Source organism: Mytilus edulis, unplaced genomic scaffold, assembly GCF_963676685.1.
Source record: "Mytilus edulis unplaced genomic scaffold, xbMytEdul2.2 SCAFFOLD_1546, whole genome shotgun sequence".
Lineage (NCBI taxonomy): Eukaryota > Metazoa > Mollusca > Bivalvia > Mytilida > Mytilidae > Mytilus > Mytilus edulis.
The window spans coordinates 1-23,508 of NW_027268348.1; the positions used below are offsets into that span (position 1 = coordinate 1).

The following is a 23,508-nucleotide window of genomic DNA, read 5'->3' on the forward strand; positions in this document are numbered from 1 at the left end:
AAACTTGTTATACAATTTATCACATTAAACAAGGTCCCATCATTGGGAATACTAGTTTCATGATTTTTCATTCAAGCTTTACATTTTCTTATTTTCATCTTGCATTATCAAAAATTATTTTCATATATATACAAGATTTGTAATCAGCAAGTAATCATATGAATGTAATCTTAAAGTAATCTAAAAGTAATCACAATTACACCTGTTTTTTGCCATGTAATCGATTACATTACGATTACATGTAATCAGAAATTGCATGATTACTGATTACATAGGATTACACTGCAAAATGTAATCGATTACAGCTGATTACGATTACTGATTACGATTACCCCATGTCTGGTATGTGATCTCATCCAAAGTGAATTTGAACAAAACAACATAATTAGAGGTATTCATCTATGACAGCTGTTGGTCTGTTCAGTGTTTTCAATCCACAGAAAAGTTAACAGTAATTACATTACCGGGCAATTGAATGCACGAACTACAAACACCCAATTTCTTCGACAATTCAGACTTAGTATTTTCTATATTATGTTTTGTGTACGGTTGTTTGTCTGTTTGTCTTTTTCTTTTATAACCAATGACGTTGTCAGTTTATTTTCGACTTATGATTTCCAATGTCCCTTTCGCCCCTCTTAGATGTACAAAAAAAGAAGAACAATAACAAAAATCACAAGGTTCAGATAAATTGACTTTTGTACAGGCCCTTAACTAAAGACACCTAAAACACTGCATAGTGTAGCGACCAACATGATGAACATGGAAATGAAAGACGCCCCAATATCAAATAAGCAGTCTCAAAATGCACTCACTTCTACAGTAAGCTGTTTATGGTAGTTACAGCTAGTTGTTGAAAACATACTGCAACTAAAGGAAAGAACAAGTATGTAATAAAATATTGGTTAATTGTGTTCTTTGGCCTTTAAGGATGTCTGCTTGTCATGTTTTGAAATTTTTGTCAGATTTTCGGAATCCTCTGGTTTTTACCATTTGAATGCCTTAAAAAAATTGCCCATGAAACCCCATTTTTCTTTTTATACATCTTTTAAGTGTATAATTATAAGTCATTTGTAAAAGTCTTATAAAATTTTATTTATTTTTTAATAGTATTTGAGAACTCCAACTGGTCAATGATAAAGCTATGAAAAATCAAGAGAGAACATTTTCCCGCCAAAATTACAAGGGCTAATATCTCGAAAACAAGCACATTGACCCTTATATTTTTTTTTGCTTTTTGGATTCCTCAATTTATTCCCTATCAATACATACTAGTTTTATGAAAAGTTATTTATTTTGAAACTGAGCAGCGAACATCCTTAATACATTTTAGTCATTCTTCAATCGCTTTTTGTACAGTTTTTAAGTTGTTATCTCCTTATTTATTTATTTGTTCTTCAATTAATTTTCTTCTGATGTTTTACAGCAATTTGCATAATTCCTACGCCTTGCAATTTTCTTATGGCAATACAACAAAATGAAGTTGGGGAGTAGATATGAGACTAAGAGAAAGAGATGACGAGCCAAGTCCAGAAATTTCAAAAGCATATCTTGGTAAAATTGTATATGTGTGTATAAGATATACTGGAAGAAAGTGTTTGTTTTTATCAAGATGAAACTAAAAGTAAGGTACATTGGTTTCTTGACGGGCAAAAATCTTATTTTGTTAATATTTTTTAAGGGTTTTATTTTTGGAATACCACATAATCGGAACTTTCATATATCTGTACGTAGCCACGTACAATAAAAATCTGGATAATGAGGGTCTATAGGAAGTCATGAACTGCTTGTTTAGGGTGGGTAGGTTATCTATCGTAAAACAAAATGTCTGTACTTACCAAAAGATTGCGAGTGACTGTTCATATTAATCTCCTTATTTCCGTTGACAGACGTTTATATACTTTGCTGAACATTGGACAGACGTGTGTGTACATACAGCTATTGTTGAATTTGTTCCCTTTCTAAACATGCATTATTTTGGTGCCGCTGTACGAAAACCAGTCGAGAAATAATCAATCAAATTTCGATTATAGACAAACCTTACGGGACATTTAATTGTGTATATTCAATGTTGTAAACTTACCTACAGTGCGGTCAATACAATGAAATCCGCAAAATTACTATGTATCCAGTATATATAATGCAAGTGAACCTTAGAATATATTGTTATATAAGTGTGAAAACTGTAACAGGAAAATTGCTAATGAAAAAAATCCCTTAGAAATTGTTACCTTGTTTATGGAGAGTTTTAATCCGGGGCACCGCTGTTTTAAGACAAATGATTGATAAAGATCACATTGAACAAAAAGGTGAGGTCCGGTAAGGATATATGTTGCCAATGGTTTCTAGGAATTAGTTGTTTACTTGTTCGTTGATTTTGTTTTATATATAAATTTATCATGTTAAAAATAACCTAAATAATTGTGTCACTTATCTAATAAAAACACAAAAGTAATTAATTATGCTATGTGGATCCGGAATAACAAGCTACTTATAACTGTGAACGCACAACAAAGTTTCAGTAGCTTTATTTTGTCTCGTTAAAGTAAGTATGTTCATCTAGCTGCATTTTTCAAACGAATGTGTATTTCTGAAAAGTCTATTTTATTTATTTTTATTTATTTAAGTAATATTCGTTGATCTACTTATAAATTTTATTTACAGTAAATATTATAAGGAACTGGTATTTCTTGTAAACTTTGTAAGCATCTAAATAATTGTTAAAAATAATTACTTATTTCAACAACAAAAAAAGAACACATAATACTTTTCAAAAGAATATTTCAATGATATTTTGTATAATATTCATTAATTTTCAGATATAAGAGTAAAGTGCATGTTAAATATAATTACTGGTATAACTGAAAAGGACATCTTGTAAGTTTTGTCATACTTTATTATATTTACAAGTAATAATATAATTATATAATCTAAATTTATTGATTTAAAGATGTTGCAAAATCGTGTGTGGATAAATTATGTATACTAAACTTGAAAAACATAAATTCTCAGCAATATTCGTTTTAAAGTTTTCTCATTCTGATTATCTAAAAAAAGTAAGGTAGTACTTTGGCTAATTTCTAATTGTGAATGTAAGAACAATTACTAGTTAGGCAAGTTCCAAACAAAAGTAAATGATTTTTTTTAATTTCTTATTTATAAACACTATCTGTTTCTGTTTTCAAGCAGATTTGATAAGGCGAATGGTTTTATCTGAACATGTATTAGGAACTGATATTTTTTTTTAAATGCTTGTTATTAATTAATGCGGGTTTGTATTTTTTACAAAATACATAATGTACACTAATACAATATCTTCTCATTTAAATTCATTTTTGATTGTTCAGTACACACTGTTGATTAAAAATTATATATTTACTTTAATAACGAAACAGCTTATGTAAATAAAATAAAATTAAAGTCAATTACAACATGTAGAAATGATTTTATATCACCAAGTTACTACAAGCCGCTTATTGTGTAATGTTCGTTTTTCGTTTTTTTTTTAATTTGTTTTTAGTTTAAGTTCAGTAATTTTTTTGTTTCAGATTAGTACCATGAAAACAAGTGTAGCTGTAATAATTCTGCTGGTTTGCTTTTCAGGTAAGACTTTCTTTGCTTTTGAGTAAGACTTTCTTTGCCTTTCGGGTGTGACTTTCTTTGCCTTTCGGGTAAGACTTTTTTGTCTTTCTGGTAAGACTGTCCTTGTCTTTCGGGTAAGGCTTTCTTTGCCTTTGGGGTAAGGTTTTCTTTGCCTTTTGGGTAAGAATTTATTTTTCGGGTTCTACTTTTTTAGTCTTTCGGGTTAGACTTTCTTTTATTCTTGGGTAAGACTTGTTTTGCTTCTTGTGGAAGACTTTCTCTAGTTTTCAGGCAAGACTTTCTTTGTCTTTTGGGTGATACCTTTTTTTTCGAGTGAGATTTTCTTTGCTGTCCGATGAAACATTATTTTTCCTTTCTGGTGAGACTTTCTTTGCTTTTTGTGTAAGACTTTCGTCGCCCTTTTTTGTGTAAGACTATACATTGGATATATATCTCCCAATTGATACTATATTCCCGTGCTTGCATTTCCTATCATGATTTTTTTTATAGAGGGTTACTGCTCACAAGGAAGCTAATAAACCAAGAGTTCCAAATGGTGAAGTTGAAATCACCCCTTCGTAAATTTTACGGACGCCATCACGAGTTGGTTGACCGTTATGGAATAACCGTTTCACAAATGATATCGGATATGTTCCTTACGTCGTAACTACAATCCCCTTCCCTTTCATGAATGTAACCTACCGAATTAGACTATTTACCGGATTTGTAATCACATAAGCAACACGACGGGTGCCACATGTGGAGCAGGATCTGCTTACCCTTCCGGAGCACCTGAGATCACCTCTAGTTTTTGGTGGGGTTCGTGTTGTTTATTCTTTTGTTTTCTATGTTGTGTCATATGTACTATTGTTTTTCTGTTTGTCTTTTTCATTTTTAGCCATGGCGTTGTCAGTTTGCTTTAGATTTATGAGTTTGACTGTCCCTTTGGTATATTTTGTCCCTCTTTTGTTGTATATGCCTTTTCTTTCTTTGATGATCATTTGATTTTGATATTAAATCTTTGGAAATAGTTTTTACCTGACTTACTACTTGTGATGCAGCATACCAAGAGACACTCTGTCGATCGCTGCACTCAGTCTCGCTCTTATTTGAGTAACGTTTGAGAACTGTACCTTTTATACACGTATTCACTAAATGTATAGAAATATACAGCATTTGACCACATTCCTAGAATAGCGGTCATAAGTGAACACTTTTGTCATCCACGATAACATTAGACAAAAAACGGTTATTTTATGATGTTCTCCTTTTTCGTTGTTCGTTTTTCTAAATAGCTTTAAAATATTTGTGCTGTATTTTTACAATAATTCTTTGTGTAATTCTAAATAATAGTACATTTTCTTAATAAATTCTTTCAGGCATGACCATAAACCAAACAGAAGGGAAAAAGATTAAATGTAGATGGGGAGGGTGTCCGATAAAAAAAGCTTGTCACCTCTGTTGTGATCACTTAAGGCAGGGATGTATTGGTGGAAAGTGTACAGGGTTCCTTAAAACTAAATGTGAATGTGATTGCCCTGCTGGGTATGTATAGATTTAACATTAGAAAACTTATCTACATTTGAATACAAGTCAAAGTAGGCGTATACGTTAGTATGAAAGCAACTAAACGACACAAATAACCAACCGACATAAAGAGGCCTTCATACAATGTGTAACAAATAGCTAATGTATCTACCACACAATATTAAGCTTTGATTCCTCCCAAATTTAAGAAATTGTGAATAATCTAAACATTAAAATAATCAAATTGGTATCTTTTAATGAAACAACAAAAACGCTTTGAGATAAATAAGACAACAACTGTATACGAACTTGATATACCATCAATCTGATTTACATTCAGATCCTATTGAAGTTTTGCTTTCAATAATCTGACAATCCTCCCTTTTATTTTTTGTTCTAAAAATAATCAGCCAATGAAATTTCACCCTTCAAAATTTGAAGTTGTTTATTTAACCGCAGGTCTTTAAAATAGAAAGTAAGATGGAGTGTTTTCATATCATTGTAAGCAAAGCTTCTGTATTCTGTTCAAATTGACATACTCGAACATTAAAATGGCATCGATGGGGATTACACTTTTAATTGCTTGTATAAAATGAATACACAGTTGTAAAGACAGAATATTATTATTTTCAATTATGTATCAGTGTGGTACAATATTGGAAATTGTTAATGATTGATATGTTCTTTTTATTTAGATAAAAGAGACAGACCAAGATATTCAAAACATAAGATTCAATTAAAACGCTCGATTTGTAAATTGAATTTAATTCTTAGATTTTGAAGAGGAGAATATTTCATTAGTTAGTAAATCGTTTGTTATCCTCCTTTTTCATAGCGGAAATCAAATTGATTTGGACTAAAGAACTTTTCTCTTTAATTTAGTCAGAAATTATGAAAGTGAATGTAATTTTTATAATAAAATATTATCTGTATAATGTTATATTTATTTCATGTTCAAATACGATTATGAATCATATAAGATGGTAACAGTGACCATGTAGTTTTTCCGATTTGGTTGAAATGGTACATTTTGTCCGAAGTAGTTGCGCTAGCCCTCATTTCTTCTCCTCCTCCATAATTACTTTAAACGGATTTATATACACCAAGACTTAATGAAAGTAGGCTCATCGACTCATTTTTCAATAAACTGAATTGCGAGTTAGCTGTAGATCATATTGTAGAATATAGAAACATTGGCTGTAGCTCAAACTTTGACACATTGCAAACATTATACATGTATAAAGAGGTATAATACGCGTCGAGAAATGAAGGGTGCATTACCTACATTGCATCCTGTAGTATAAAAAACAACCAATAAAGATAACTTTTGTCAGTACAGGTCTGCTTGAGACTTGAATAGAGTTATATGTAAATTAAACTTTTTTATTATAAAATTGGGCTAATTACATGCAAAAATAATTTCGTACAGTTGATACAGATTTTATTGTATTAGAGTCAAGCTTCTTATTTCTCTTTCCGTTGTCGTAACATGATTGGCAGTGATCGTTTTGATTGTGGATTTCTCTTCCTTAACATTTGTTGTCTGGCGTATTCCAAAAAGTAAGGTTTATATGTTAAAAATAACTGCATATCATCTAGATCTTCTGGATTTACCTCAGCAATATCTGTTAACTGGAAGTACAAAACAATTATATTACAATCTTACATGTATAAATGATATAGTATATCGATGTTCAACTTATGTCCAAGAATTCAAACAAACATGTGCAAAAAAAGTTTACAATTCAAAAGATTATTTTTTTTAACTACACATGAGTTCACCCTAGGATTATGATAGGGTTCGAGGATCCCAATTTATTATATTACTTGTATTGTTTTTATTGTTGTTCGTCTCTTCGTCGTTTTTCAATATTACGACTCTCTCTCTCTCTCTCTTTATATTTCTTGCTATCAATGAATTGAAATGTTCATTTATTAAATAAAGTATTAAAACTTGTATATGTATTTCTATCTTGACTGTCCTTAGATACAGTATGGGTTTTACTCATTGTCAGAAGCTGTCCGTTTACTCATAGTGCTTAATTCGCTTCATTTGGACTGTGTAGGATTGTTCCCTAATTGGAAATAATACCAAACCTCATATTTCATAATATATATAAATGATATAGATGCACTTATATAAAACATACCTCGTCCTCTCGTCTTGTCGGGTGTTCTGGGCTTTCAAAGAACCAGCAATGTATACAGGAAATGTGAAGAGAAAGGACTGCCAATGAGATCAGTATCGTTGTATATTTCATTGTCTGAATAAATAAAGGCAACAAGAAATTATAAACAAAAATGGTATTATGTGATCCGTCTAGAGTGGGGTGCTCATTTTCGCCATATCTTTCCATGTTTTCTACAGTTTATGTTCAGGTCTATATGTTTTTGAAGTATACTGATATTTCTATATGAAGATAACTTCAAATGCAAAACATTCCTAAGCTTGAAAACATGTTTGTTTGAAAATAATCATGTGTAAAGTTAGATTAAAAGGTGTTTGAAATTTCCTGAAGTTTTGTCAATGGGGGACACATATTCGCCGTTTTTACACATCTATTTAAAACCAAATAACTGCAGCTTTATATAATATTTATCAAATAAATTTCATTATAGATAAACAGCAAACATTTCAAAGGTTTAAAAAACAGAAATGTAGGCCAATCAGTCAAAAAAATGCTAAGAAAAAAATCTATGAAAATCCTGTTTTTCATTCAGGAAATTGACCGAAAATCGTTGTCCGTTTTTCGATCTTTTGCAGTAAGTGCCTTAATTTTGTTTGAGTTTAAAAAATAATCATATTTGTTATAAAATTATAATTTATTGGCATATTTCTTCCATTTCAGTCATCCTTTGAAGTGTTTACACCTCAAAATCATAAAACGGCGAAATTGTGTCCCTGGCGAATATGGGCCCCCCACTCTACACAATCTACTAAAAGATAGAACATAAAAAAAACTTCTAAGTTTTTAATGTCTAAATTAATTCAAAAACAACAGCAAAAACTTTGTCTGTATTAGTGTATATACAAATACTAGCCTTACATTAAAAAATGGTACATTTTGAGCTGCTAACATAAGATAACAAAAGTAAAGCTAAGATTATTTGTTAGATATTGATTCTAGGATGAATATCATGTTTATTTTAGTCGTGGATTGTAAAAAAATATCCTGTACAAAGTCAGAAATATGACAGTTGTTATCTCATCGTCTGATGTGTTTGCAATTTTGATTTTGCCATTATGGACTTTCAATTTTTGAATGTTTCTCTGAGTTTGGTATTTTTTGTTATTAGCTTTTTCTAATCATTATAATGATAAAAATTATTAACATTTTTTATTTTTCTCCATGCAAGCTTGTTACTTCCGGTTTATTTAAGAAAAATCTGCTGTTACATATATAGGTCTACTAGCCTGTTGATATCTTCAGTTAAGCAGTCACTAGCATGAAATATATTGTACTTGTTTGGCTTTATAAATATTTTGATGTGAGCGTCACTGATGAGTCTTATGTAGAAGAAAAGCGAGTCTGGCGTATTAAATTATAATCCTGGTACCTTTGATAACTATATATTATATGTTTTGATTGGGTCTATTTCATGAATATAAGATAAGATAAGATAAATTTCATTTCCAAGAGGGGGGCCCATTATTGGTATACTCAGTACAGTGTTTATAAATAAATATAAAAAAAATAGACTATAGGTATTTTTATCCTTGTGGTTTTTATCCTTCCAAATAAAGGCAACAGTAGTATACCGCTGTTCAAACTCATAAATCCATGGACAAAAAACAAAATCGGGGTAACAAACTAAAACTGACGGAAACGCATAAATATAAGAGGAGAACAACGACACAACACTACAATGTAACTAACACGCACAGAAACGGACCAAGCATCAGACAAAATCCCACGAGAATAACAAATATAACATCAAAACCAAATACATGAATTTGGGATAGACAAGTACCGTGACACGTCTTATCGCAATGTCAATTTACACTCAAAAATTAGAGAAAACAAACGACGCAACGTTAAATTGTAACACACACAGAAACGAACTATAATATAACAATGACCATATTCCTGACTTGGTACAGGACATTTTTAAAGGAAAAGATGGTGGGTTGAACCTGGTTTTGTGGCATGCCAAACCTCGCACTTTAATGGCAATGTTAAACATTTGATTTGTTCTTTTCGATTTTTTTGTGTAGAGCCAAAATGTTAAAACTATATTGAATAAAACGTGTATCTAGTTATTAAAAGCAAAAGTCTTTACGACAGCTCTTAAATATCCTTTGCTATCAAGAGAACCAAACAACTTAAATTGGTAATTCAATTTCTTGTACTACCTGAATGTAGAATTCGTTGAAATTTCCTGCAACGTTTGTTATTTACATTTTTCAAATCTTGTACTGTGGAATAGCACAGCGATATAGAAGCCTATACGACAAAATCAGTCCAGACAAACTTGTGAAATGTTAAAATAATGTTAAAATAATTGTTTTCATATATTATAAAAATATTAAAATTAAAGATTCTTCAAAGACAGCAATATCATTAGTGAAGACACTATATATGAGAAGACACTATCAAGCTTACTTTCGTCAAGAGTAAAGCTGTCTTAAGACCATAAAACCACGACGAACAGATTATCGAGTTTTCTGGAAAAACACAAAGTAAATTTTAAGCCTCTCGAGAAACTCTGGAGCTTTTTTATTCGTTCGCTGCTCTCACATATCAATATCAATCAGTACCACTATATTAACGTGCAGAAAAAAAGGCAACAGTAGTATACCGCTGTGCAGAAAACAAGACAATCTCTTCATATAATAGCAACCAGTGTGTATTGATACAGGAAGCCAGAGTACCAGGCTGAGTAAATGTACGTTTCAAATACGTGCAATAAGGAGCCACGGATAATCAACATCAGGAAATCAGGAAATGGAAAAGGGCAAACGTAAGGGAAAGGCATTATCTTTAGCAAACGTTTTAATAGATAATATGCTATCGTGAAGATTGGATATTATGTATGATGTTTTATAACAAAGAATCTAAAGACAATAAAAATAATGATTACATTTCACAGAAATATATTTTGATGTATTACGGAGTTTAAAAAGAAATTTTCCAATTATTGAAAACCTAGCATTTTATTGTATGATTAATCGTTACATATGTGGGTTTTTTTTATACATTTGTCGTCCTTCGTTTTAAACCATGTTGTAAGTTTCGTCTAGGATGATTTGTGGATTTCACCTTCCGCATTTATACATATAAATGAATAAATTCGTTCAGCCAATCGTTCTTATACATCATTAATTTTTTAAACGATCGTACGACGTCAGAAAAAAATCATCAGCATTGAACTGCTATTATTATATTCTCATGATTGGATAACAAATTTGGAATTGCACATTATGTTACTACCCAGTAGGAATTGATAAAAAAAAAGATTAGCTGATTAAAATCTCCAACTTTACGTTGATGTTAATAAGTCTGCTGATGAAATCATGACGACCTTTTAAAAACATCTCGTAATGTTTGTTTTATTGCCTTTTTTCTTCTTTTTGCATCTTCAAACTATCATGATCTAAAAGACGACAGCAAAATTACATAATATATATATATAGGTGTCATACCAACAATTACTCCCTCAAATTTAGAACGTATGTGAAAGTAGGCCTACTCGGGACAAAAAAAAGTGCATTTGATGTCATTGTTTACTTAAACTACCCAACAAATTTGCAGAAATGAAACTTTTGGTGAAAGAGAAATATATTAAGACCATGTTGAGCCCAAATTTACTTGTCTATGAGTTCACATTAAAAATTGAGGATTAATGCGCTCCATAGTATACTAATTTAAGATTTCAAGAAAACCAGGGGTTATTTTTAGTGGTACATCCATTCGGAAGGTTTCTTCTTTCTTATATTGCTTTAAAGGTATGCTGAAAATTGGCATGACGAAAGGTGATACCTGTACAATTCAGGACATACCTGGTTTGTAAGAGGTTAAACTTAAGATAAAAAATTTAGAAAGCTATGAAAATTGCAAAATTTGGTTGAACAGATAGGGACTTTTAATTGGTGGTCTGACACCAAAAGGTAAATAGTTCGATTCTTTTTTTATATATTAAAAGGATGTTACAAGTTCCTTAAATTTGCAGAGTTTCGCAAAATTTAAATTTACGGTATTTCAATTTCAAAACTCGTTTTAGGAACACAAGACACAATGTAATATATGATGAGAATCGTTTAAACTGTATTAGGATTTGTATCAATTAAATATATATCTGGTATATTTAGTATGTGAAAGGCGCTTCGTTATTTGTATTTAATGAATGGCTGTTATTTATTTTGAATTTATTGAACCATAAAATTAATTTTTGACTCTTCCCATTGAATAATCCGCGAAGCGGATTATGTTAAATGTGAAGAGTCAAAAATTAATTTTATGGTTCAATAAATTCAAAATGAATTATTGCCATTCATTATAAATAAATTTATATCAAAAATAAGGCTCAAAGATATATATTAATACAAATAACAATGTACACAGATGTTTGCGTATGAATACACAACGTTAGAGTGGGCGTGTCGCTATAAAAATTGATAACATTGAAAATAAAGCTAATTCTTTTAACCAATCAGAAGACAGTAAATACACCAAATTTATTTATTGCTTGGTTTCGTTAAACGATGAAAGCAAAAAGTACCAGAATAAGAAATAAAGGTTTTCGAAACTAAATTTGCCAAAATTGTAATCAAAAACTATATATCTTAGAAAATGAAGGCAATAGCAGTATACCATTGTTCAAAAGATATAAATTGATTTAAATGAAACCAATTAGGGACACAAACCAAAACCAAATGAAACACGTCAATTATAAGAGTAAAACAACGGAACACCAAAAATACTGAACTGCTGCAAAAAACAAACGCCAACTTTCATAGAAACGGACTATTTGATAACCACTGCTTTATTTGTGACTTGGTACAGATATATAAAGGCAACAGTAGTTTACAGTCAGGATTCGACTTCGTCAAAATTATCTCCCCATTACGCCATTTCATTTTCACAATCGTAGAAATGGAAGCCATTGTAGGGATGACGCGCTACCAATTTTGCTCTTGAAAACCGATAAATTTATCCACATTGCACCATTACGATCCTTATATGTCAGTTGTATTTTAAAAGATAAATGTATCAACTAGCTAATGAGCATCAGTTAATGATATTGCCTGCATTGATTCAACTTAGGGAGCTACCATTTGATTTTTATGGGGCGTCTAGGATGAAATTTGAAAAAAATAGGCAGGACAGGAGTTTTGAGTAAAAAAAAAGGCAGGATGAGACACTTTGCAAAAAAAAAAGGCAGGATGACAATTTAGGTAAAAAAAGTCAGGATAAACTAATAAAAAAAGGCAGGACCGAATAGAGTGAAAAATAAAGAGGCAGGACAGAGATTACAACAACAAAAAATGCAGGAAATTTTTTTTCATCCTAGCGCCCCCCCTCCCCCCCCCCCCCCGCCCCCCGCATAAAAATCAAATGGTAGCTCCCTTAAAACTATTGTCTGATCGGTTGTAAGGTGGAATTTTCGAAAATTCATAAACATTTTAAAAAAACTCTAATTAAATACTTCGTGGAAGGGCAGACTAGATTTTTTTAGTGATTGAAGACTATAAACCCTAGTTATCACACACAAAAAAATATAATTTTTGGAAGATATGCATTTTCATCATCCAACTTGAAAAATAGCTATTCGAACACACCTACTCTGTTTTTGTGATTCATTAGATAGGTATTTCACTTGACCCATATATTTTATCTTTTAGTACTGTGATTGTTTTATGTTATAAAGTCAACCTGTAGCTTTGATATATAAAAAAGATAGAATCTGAAGGGAAACGATTTATGAAATATTCTTGCTTTGTACGATATCAAGACAAAATATTCAACTCAAACACGCCCTAACAAGGTGCATTCGATTTTCTCTTTTCGATACAATTGTTACCTAGTTTTTGGATTTTTTTCTTGAATCACACAATGGAGGGGCAGACACGAAAATTACTGAACTAATAGATTGATATGTTTTCCGTCCTTGGTAATTTTTTTTGGAAAATCGGAGGTAATGCATTTTCTACATCCAATTTGAAAAATACCCATGTCGTCGACCTGATATCTAATTGTTCTGCTTAACTATGTAGTAAATAAATTGAAAACTTATGCAAATGGTGTTTTTAAAATAAAACACTTCGTAATTGAGAAGAAAATTGTAATTTTGTTTGTTTTTATTAACTTTTAAAATTTTTGTCACTATAGTAAACATTACAGTAAACATTTCTCGCCTTCTCTAACAAAGAGCTTCGATTCTTTTGTTCTATTTCAACCGGGTTTCCGACTGTTTACCGCTGTTCAAAAGTCATAGATCTAGTGGGAGAACACAAATTCGAGTTACAAACTAATACCGAGGGAAACACATCAACTATAAGAGAAAAACAACGAAACAAAACAACTAAATAGTGCAACAAATAATAAACGAAAAGGTAACATACAAAGAAACTAACTATTAGATAACAACTGCCATATTCCTGACTTGGTACAGGACATTTTAAGAATATAAGATGGTTTGAACCTAGTTTTACGGCTAATCAAACCTCCCGCTCATTTGACAATGTTAAAATTACCGCTAAAATGACAACATTGCTTGACCGGAATACAGTATAAATAATTGCAAGACACACAGAGCAGAAAATACATAAATAAAGAGCATCATATGCATTTTAACATTTAAACCGCAGAATAACAACAAACATATAAAATAATTTACGACAGTACAATAGAGGTATGAACTGTGGTTCATACAAAAAGTGACGTCACAGATAAATTTTTAAAAATTCAATATATCATTGTGATTAAGTTTTTAATGGTGTTATTTGATATATTTTCTAACCATTACAAGAATATTGATATAGAATTGTAATATATATATATGTTATAATGGTGTTATTATTAAAAATAGAGAGCATCATGCCTAAACGAAAACATCTATGAAACAAGCAATAGTCCACAAAACAATACAGAGAACTGATGATTGAGTAAACATAGCTAATCCGAAATTATTCACAATATTTTTATAAAAGTGCATCGAACCGATAAGTCTACAATATTATGATGATTTAAAGCTCATCTTAAAAATAGAAGAATCAACGTTAGAAAAGCTATTGACATAAGCGTAAGCAAATTCAACAAAATATGAATTATATGAAGTCCTAAACTCCAAATAATATAAAAATAAGCTTATCGAACCATCTAAAGACTAATTAAGTAAAAATTAACTGAAGATCACCAGCAAGGAAACAAAAATCAACAATACGAGAGAAAAAAACTAGATACTTTCGGAGCTTGATGAACAAAATGGGTTTAAAAAAAATAACCAAAAGTTAATCTAAGGTTAACTTTTGTACTGAAGGGAGTAGATGGAACTTTAGTTTTATACAAGTGAGAGGTTTAGCGAGCTAAACGACCAAGTTTTATTTTCATTTTCTACAACAAATATTCATGTACCGAGTAAGAAATATGACAGTTGTTTAACATTCGTTTGATGTAATTGGGCTTTTAATATTGCCCGCGTCACACTGTCCCGATTTTTACGCCGATGGTAACACGATTATGGAAATTTTCAAAATTGGGACTGATCGTATTCAGATCAGGCTATTCGTAGTGCCATCTTTAACCATCGTAGAACCATCGGCCACTTTTTCTAGCCTTCGGGGACAACTTCGGGAAGGGTTCTAAATTTTTTAACATGTTAAAAAATCCCCGAAGGTGCGTCCGATGTTTAGGGTTCGTATTGAGTTCGTATCACCATCCTCACCATCGTAATGTCACCGGGAATGCATCTTTGAACATCGTATTGCATTCGTGTTTCCATCTTTTCCATCGGGCAGTTTTGACATTACGATGTCTACACGAATGAATCACGAAGATAACCGAAGGTCTTACGATGGCAACACGACTTCGCGAAGACCTCGTAATCCCGTCGTGATGCCATCGAATAAAAGTACGAAGGTGACAAGATGGAACTACGACGGCAATAAATCCAGCTAAATGTAAGTTACTTGTCGCGCTTAAATACATTTAAAGTGCCATGCGCGATATGCACTGGTCAGTCTAAGGGACCGTTCAATATTTATCAGATGGATGGGCCGGTGCAAAATGGGGCGGGGCAAGCACTTTTTTTGTGGAAATATTTGGATGGGCAAGAACTTTTTTTAAAATATTTAGTGGATGGGCCAGAACATATTTTATAGGAAATTTTTTTATCCATTTTATCGGTGTGTAAGAAATTTCTTTTGCGGGCACTCAAAAACTGGTAGCTTGGTTCATTTCTGTCAACTTTAAGGATTTAATTAAGGATTAAAAAAACTAAAATTTTCTGTTCGGACTATCTTATAAATTATTTTGACCTTATGGAATACCAAGTTGTTTAATAGTTTGGTGTATTGCTGTTAAATTTATGGATTTAATTAATAGGTAAGAAAAAAAGCTCAAATTTTTTGTTAGGGATAAATTCAGATAGTCAACTTTAATTTTTTTGTAAATTTTTCAAATCAACTTGGATTTTCAAAAACCTATACAGCTTATTCATTAATATATTGATCTTATAGGAAACCAGGTTGTTTGGTAGTTAGGTGTATTGCTGTTAAATTTATGGATTTTATTAATAGGTAAGAAAAAAAGCTCAAATTTTCATTTTAGGCTAAATTCAGATGGTCAACTTCAATTTTTTTTATAACTTTTTCAAATCAACTTGGATTTTCATAAAACTCAAGAGCTATCTCAATTATATATTGATCTTACAGAAAGCCAGTTTGTTTGGTACTTTGGTGTATTGCTGTCTTTTTTATGGATTTTATAAATAGGTAAAAAAATCTAGAATTTTAATTTTAGGCTGAATCTAGATAGTCATCTTTAATGTTTTTTATAACTTTTTTAAATCAACCTGGATTTTCATAAAACTATACAGCCTTTTCATTTATATATTGAACTTACAGAATGCCACGTTGATTGGTAGTTTGGTGTATGTCTGTCATTCTTACGGATTTAATAACAAGGTTTAAGAAAAAGCTTAAATTTTCAGTTTATGCTAAATCCAGATAGTCATCTTTAATTTTGTTTATAACTTTTTCAAATCAACATTGATTTCCATAAAACTTTACAGCTATTTCATTTATATATTGATCTAAAAGAATGCCAAGTTGTTTGGTAGTTTGGTGTGCTGCTGTCATTCTTATGGATTTAATAAAAAAGGTTTAAGAAAAAGCTAAATTTTCAGTTTTAGGTTATTTCAAGATAGTCGTCTTTAAATTTGTTCATAACTTTTTCAAATCAACTTGCATTTTCATAAAACTCTACTGCTAAATCATTTTTATATTGATCTTACTGAATGCCAGGCTGTTTAGTACTTTGTTTTTTTTGCTGTCGTTTTTATGGATTTAGTTATTGCTTAAAAAAAGCTGCAATTTTAAGTTTGGACCAAATTTGGATAGTGACTGGTCACCTTTAAAAAAAAATTTAACTTTTTAAAAATAACTTAGATTTTCATATAACTGTACAGCTTTCTCATTTATATATCAGTCTAACAGAATGCTAGGTTTTTTGATAGTTTGGTGTTTAGTTATCAAATTTAGGGAATTAATTAATAGGCGAAAAAGGCTGCATCAAATTCAAAAACATGCCTCCCTATATTTGCTTAAAAGGACCATAATTATTTCTTTTTCCAAAAGTAGAACAGATAAAGGAATATTCATATTTGAACTAAATGTATACATATATATGGAATTAACTAGCACATTTTAAATTTCAGTGTATTAACACCAAAGTTTATTCTTTGATTTCAAGACATAAAATTTTAAAAACTTTAAAATAGAAAAAGAACCTAAATCATTTTTGATTGTCTTATAGTTTTAGAGGGGCAAGGACTTTTTTTATAGATTTTTTTAGATGGGCAAGGACTTTTTTTCAGAATTTAAAAGGATGGGCGTTAGCTTTTTTAATGACACAATATTAAGAATGCACCGGCCCATCCATCTGGTAAATATTGAACGATCCCTAATACGACAGTTAAGAAAGACGTTCACAAAACATGGACCTCATATCATATGATTCTATGAGAACAAGAAAGGCGACAGCGTTGTTTCTATTAATTCACATGGAACAAGAAGAGCAGGTATTACAGGCTCAGGATTTACTTTTACAAATAAAATATAATTTTATGTCAATTTTTCATATCAAATAACATTATAAAAATCATAAACGCGCCTCGTATACCAACACCGAGGTACACGTATATAGGGAAACCAACTTTTTCTTCATTATTCTGATTTTTTATGTATCGTCTGAGTTGTTGTCACACGAATGTTTACTCCATAAACATTTTTTTTTTCTACATGTATATGTCATATTTTGCTGCATTTGTTGCTTTCCCCACATCCGTCCTTTCCTTTTGAATAAAATGGATCAACGAACCCATTATCTTACCTTTAAGATAGATCAGTAAACATGGGCATAATTATGGGTGATTATTCAGACTAGTGCACACATTTTACAGTTCAAACAAGGGAATGCCGAGCGTGGCATCCCCTTGTATGTAACATATTAGGGACAAATATGGACACTATATTTGTATATGACACATGCAGAAAATGGTAAATTGAATACACATATTTGATACATAAACTATTTTTTTAGAAATCAACCAAATTATTCAGTAACTGGAAATACCCACGGTCTTCCGTCTTATGATTAAACCAAAAATTAAATGTACAATATAATGTATATTCGGCATATAATTTAAATGCATCGTAAGCTGTACACGACGTCTTTTAGACATCGTATGGCCATCGCGCCATCATCGTAATCCATCGTGTAGCCTTCGTGATCCATCTTGTAGGCTTCGGCTGAGATGTGAAGCTTAAATACCGTCTTCGGTTAATCTTCATATGTCCATCTTTTGCTATCGTATATACTTTCGGCACCCTCGTATAGACTGTTATTCATCGTACTTGCTTCGGTCACTTTTGGGTATTTTAACGAGATCGGGACCAACTTCGTACGAACTTACAATTTTCGCATTCGGGTGTCCATCATATATAAAAATCGGGACAGTGTGACGCGGGCATTAGGAGCTTCGCTATTTAAATTTTCCCTGGAATTCGGTATTTTTTTTAATTTATTTTTACTTTTTTCTTAACAAACTCGTATATTGCAACGGAAACATTTTACGTTAATAATGTCTATTAAGTGTAAGATATTAAGAACTCTACTGAAGCTCATAAGCGCCACACAACTTTTTTCAAAAGTATTTCTCCCTATGTTTGCGTTATACCGCAAACATTTGCAATATAACAGAAACTTTTGCGAAATAACGCAAGCTTTTGCAACCCTTTGCGTTAAAACGCAAACTTAGGAAAAAATATTTTTAAAAAAGTTGTGTGGCGCTATTAAATACGCTTCCGTAGAACTCATCTTCATCAGTACTAGAAGGGCAATTAATTGATTCTTTTTTGTCAAGGAATCACTCAACAGTATTAAGAAACAGTGTTATGTACGCAATACATTTATCACTTGACCTGGTAGAATGAATGTGTTATTAAATAATACAGTCTTCTTTTTAATTAGTTTTGTAATTTTTCCTGAAGAAACTGGTAACACAACTATCTCAATAACTACTAATCAAATTTGCTCCCTAACAATGTAAAGCAAATTTTCCGTAATTGCTATGATAATATATACGTTAACAGGCAAACGATCTGGTAAAAGGTACATGGATATGCAATATAAAAAAAAATAAGCCATTCATCTTTTGGAGTGAAAATAACAAACAAAACGAAAAACAGATTATAAGTTGTATGTGTAACGATAGATTCGTCATATATACAAGGATTAAAATTCATTATCATTTCGCCTACAAAAGACCCTTTAGTGGCGTTCTAATAGAAAAAAAGTTAAAATATCAAATACTGTTCAAACTTCAAGAGCATTGATGTCCCCAAAATTCCTAAGTTTTGCCAAATAAAGCTAAAGATAAAGCAACATGGACATATTCGTTACGTTCCAAACTCAATTTGTTTTAGGACTGGCTGTATAATACACAAAAAACCAAAATACGTGCATGTTCAAAACTAGACAATACCAATTCACACCAATCGTATTAAAAATACCCCACAAAAACCCATAGAAGATCATCAGAAGGGTTGTAAGATCCTGCTACACGTATGACAACCGTCGTGTTGTACATGACCATTGCAACTTCTTTGATTCGCGGAAATCGGAGATAAAAGAAAAGATTCATGCATTAAAAATTCGAAGAAAAACATAGCTTTCTTTGACACAGAAACCCTCAAGATAGAAAGAAGGCGTCGATAAAGAAGTAAGCTACAAATATATATATTACAAAATACTCAACCATATATTTTATGTACCAGTGCAGTAAACCCCACAATTAATTCCGGTGTTTAACCATTTTTGAAAAAAAGTAGTCTAGACTGATAAGATGGAAGAAGTAATCGAATTAGAATTGTTACAGACACAAAATCATTTCTTATATTAATTTCAAGGGCTGAGCTGTCATCAAACAGATACAAAGCTGCTTATTATTGTTTGCTTTTTTTCCGTAAGGTTTGGTCAGTTTCTTCGGAAGACGAAGACGATTTGGACTTTCAATAATCCTAGCTTTTTAACCTTTTTAACTAACCGAATCCACGTGTCAGTGAGTGCTTATATATCCCATTGAACCTGATATCTATGATATTGCCAAAAGTAGAATGTGTGCTTCAGGTCTTTCATGATTTTTTTCACGATAGTGACACAGATAAACGGAATCCTACTAGAATCAGTGACAAAAACAATGTTGATTTCCTCTTTCCTATTGTCATCTTTCCAATTCCTATCTCATTTAGATACTTCAGTAATCACAGTATGTTACGCTCGCGCAATTATACTATAAAGGCTAAAACAGGTTGTTTGCTCCTTTCTCAAGAACTTCTCAAGCAAACTTAGATTCTTGTTCGGTGTGAGTCAAGGCTCTGTGTTGAAGGTCGTACCTTGACCTATAATGGTTTACTTTTATAAATTGTTACTTGGATAGAGAGTTATCTCATTTGCACTCATACCACATCTTCCTATATCTATTTAAAAAAAATGACTGCAATCGACACTAAATACGTTGAACAGTTACAATCACGAATTGGTTGACGGAAACAATGTGGTTATGTCTCAACTCAATAGCGACATATGTTCTCGGTCTTTGATTTTAAGATGTCAGTATATATATAATCGTCTTATCTGTAATTTTAACGATTGTGAATTTCTGTGTGTGTATGGATTCACATGGTTGTTAATGTCTGCATAGCAGGAAACGCTAATCCAGTTCTAACTTCAAAGAAATACTAATATTTACGACTTTAAAAACCCCGTTTATTCACTTTCATATATGTTTTAAATATAAATTGTTTACCTTTTTCCAATGACATGCAATGCAGTAAGATATACAAAACAATGTTATCTTAAACTAATACTTACAGCTTTAGAGATGTAAACTGCTCTGTTTCAAACTTCGAGATAGAGGCTTGCTTCAGTTCCCCTTTTATTTAATATTTGGAATGTACGTAGGTTAAATCAACCATTTATGGCAACGTAATATGTCCGCACCTGACTTATTAAAGGTAACTTCTGCTCAGGGAATAATTTTATGATTTTGATCATGATGTATGGAGATCTAGTGATTTCCCAGAAGTCAGGGTGTTGATTATTTTTCTTCTAAAAACTCGATATAGTTGTATATCTGATAGAAATCCTCAATAATTTCATTTATAATACAAGGAACGAAAATAAAAAATATGTCTAATTGAAAAATTGGAGTTTTATTACTTTCTACGAATAATGAAATTTTAAGGAATGTTATATACCAGTATACACTCGATATATCATTACTTCCTAATATATATAACTTGTAGCAAGAACTAATTTGTAAAATATTCGATTTTCAAAAAAATAGTTAGCATTGGTTATAAATAATTAGAAGTATTAAAATGTCTTAATAAGGAAGAAATATGATTTTGATTAGTTTGATCTAAAGTGATGTTTTATACTTTTTCACACATAACTGTTTAATGTAGGTGTGCGATTATAACAATTAAATATGTAATATTGTTTATAAAGAATTTGGCCACACATTTTTATAACACGATTTGGACTCTTTTAGTTATTATTGATAAAGATAAGACATCATTTTGCATGATCAATAACATTTCAACAGAGGATTTGAAATTATAGTTTCAACTGTCTAGTTATTACCATAAGCGATCTCATTTAAACAGCAACACAGTTTTCATTTTCATATAAATAGACATACGGTAAGTATTTATATAAAGAGAATAAGTTACAGTTATAGAGGAGGTTAGGACGTTGCTAACGTAAAATGTTATTTTTCAAAACGTCAATCTATCGAAAAAATTGTTAATTTTTCGAAGGGAAATTATGCATTTTCGAGTGATTTTACTTTATAGCTTCAAAACGAACATCGGCTACGCTTTTTTAAAATGACATTTGACCTGATACTGTTTGGAGATTTTTTATTCCAATTTAAGTTATTTAAGAAATTGAAATTTAGGTTAATGTAAAACATTTCGACACCATTCTATCTCTTAATTTGGCACGCGAAGGTATAATTTTAAAGCATATTTCTATTCACCAGGTGAAAATAGCTTGTATGCAAATTTTCGTAAAAACTTATTATGGGATCGAAACTGTATCGTATGCTCTTAATTAACAAAGTATAACAGACGTGTGATTATAGAATATCTAAAAATAATTTCAAAAAGCCAAATGTACTGTTACGAAATTAAATGTACAGATAGAATCCATTTCATAGTGATCAAAATATGCGAAGTCAACCAACTTATGTAGGTCATTATTTGCATAATAAAAGACTACGTATATCATTAACACAAATTATCCTTCCTGAGCATCTTACATCACCCCTTTTTATATTGTTGGGTTCAATAACGTTATGATCTCTGTGTAACGTTTTGTAGGCTATTTTTTGTTTTTCGATCATCATTTAAAGTACTTTTGGACTTTTGGTAAACTCAAGGGGATGTGATACAGTTTCACGGGAGTTAACTCTTAGGACGATGGTATGTCATACTCCCCAGCAGGTTCAAAAATCCTCAAAAATGTTGCTTTCGGGGTCAAGTCATGCAAATAATTTTCCGTAATAAAAACCTGCTCGAATGAAAATTAAAATAAACGATATCCGAATTACACAACAAGTCAAAGGGAAAGTTTTAACCTGTCTTTCGATTTTTAAATTTTAAATTATTAAGAAACTAAGGTTTCAACTCCCTCAGTCAAAGTTGGCTTTAGATGAATATGGCTATTTATTTTAGTTTTTTTTTTACAGATACCTCTTCAATGGTCTCGGTACTTATACATTTTCCGATTTCAAATGTTTGGCTTTGAGCGTTCCTGATGCAGGGAAATCCAGAAAAGCGCTTCGGACGCAAGAAATTATTAAACGTGTTGTTTTCAATTTTTTCAGCTGTTGATCTATAACATGGCGTTGTTCTTCTCATCTGAATTCATTTGGCCTAAAACCTGAATGAGGTCTGGTATTAAAAGTTTCTAGTCCTTTTTGCGTAAACCACGTGGTCGATATAAAGAGGGCTATTTTCTAATTAAGAAATAATTCAAGCAAGTCTTGAATTTGTTCGTTTGGTAATGACCAGCCCACCATGCGGACTTGCTGAAACCCATAAATATAAGAAGAATGCAATAGAATAGAAAAGAACATAACCTACCTCAAAAATCCATTTAATATTGTTCGAACTTGGAGCGGACAAGTAGCGGAATAACCTTCCGCCATATCATCCTGACGTCATCACTTCATGAAGACGTGCAATAATTACAACCTTCAAGTTATCAATGTATCTATAATATGTATGAAATGTAATTGGATTAACTAAAGGTGGCGAGTATATCAACAAAAATTGATATGAATTAAAACAATCTGAAGAAAATTTCACTAAAACCCCACTTAACTAAGCAACAAAAGTACAAAAAATACGTCGAGTTACACCTGGTCATTGATTAGTAACCAGGTGTATTGATTACACCTGGTCATGGATTATTGACTTAATTGTAATCATGGTACCTTTGATAACTAATTATTGTCTGGTTTGTTGTCAGGTCGAATATTCGAAAGTTAATAACATACTCACTTTGGATTTATTATTACTCGCAGGATACCAATTTTCGTAAATCAAATATCCATGAAAATTGGTGCAAAAATCAATATCTTAATACTTCGCTGGAATGTGACGCTAAA

General features: G+C 31.3%; 2 long non-coding RNA genes across 2 annotated transcripts; one reads left to right on the top strand and one right to left on the bottom strand.

Moving 5' to 3' along the window:
- Window positions 1–2,471: 2,471 nt before the first annotated feature.
- Window positions 2,472–6,027, top strand: LOC139507340 (uncharacterized). The gene is made up of 5 exons (XR_011660659.1): window positions 2,472–2,545; window positions 2,820–2,877; window positions 3,549–3,603; window positions 4,962–5,127; window positions 5,805–6,027. It is a non-coding gene; the product is annotated as an uncharacterized lncRNA (long non-coding RNA).
- A 460-nt stretch (window positions 6,028–6,487) lies between these two features.
- Window positions 6,488–20,849, bottom strand: LOC139507341 (uncharacterized). The gene is made up of 3 exons (XR_011660660.1): window positions 20,703–20,849; window positions 7,260–7,373; window positions 6,488–6,741 (listed from the first exon to the last, which is right to left on the bottom strand). It is a non-coding gene; the product is annotated as an uncharacterized lncRNA (long non-coding RNA).
- Window positions 20,850–23,508: the final 2,659 nt, after the last annotated feature.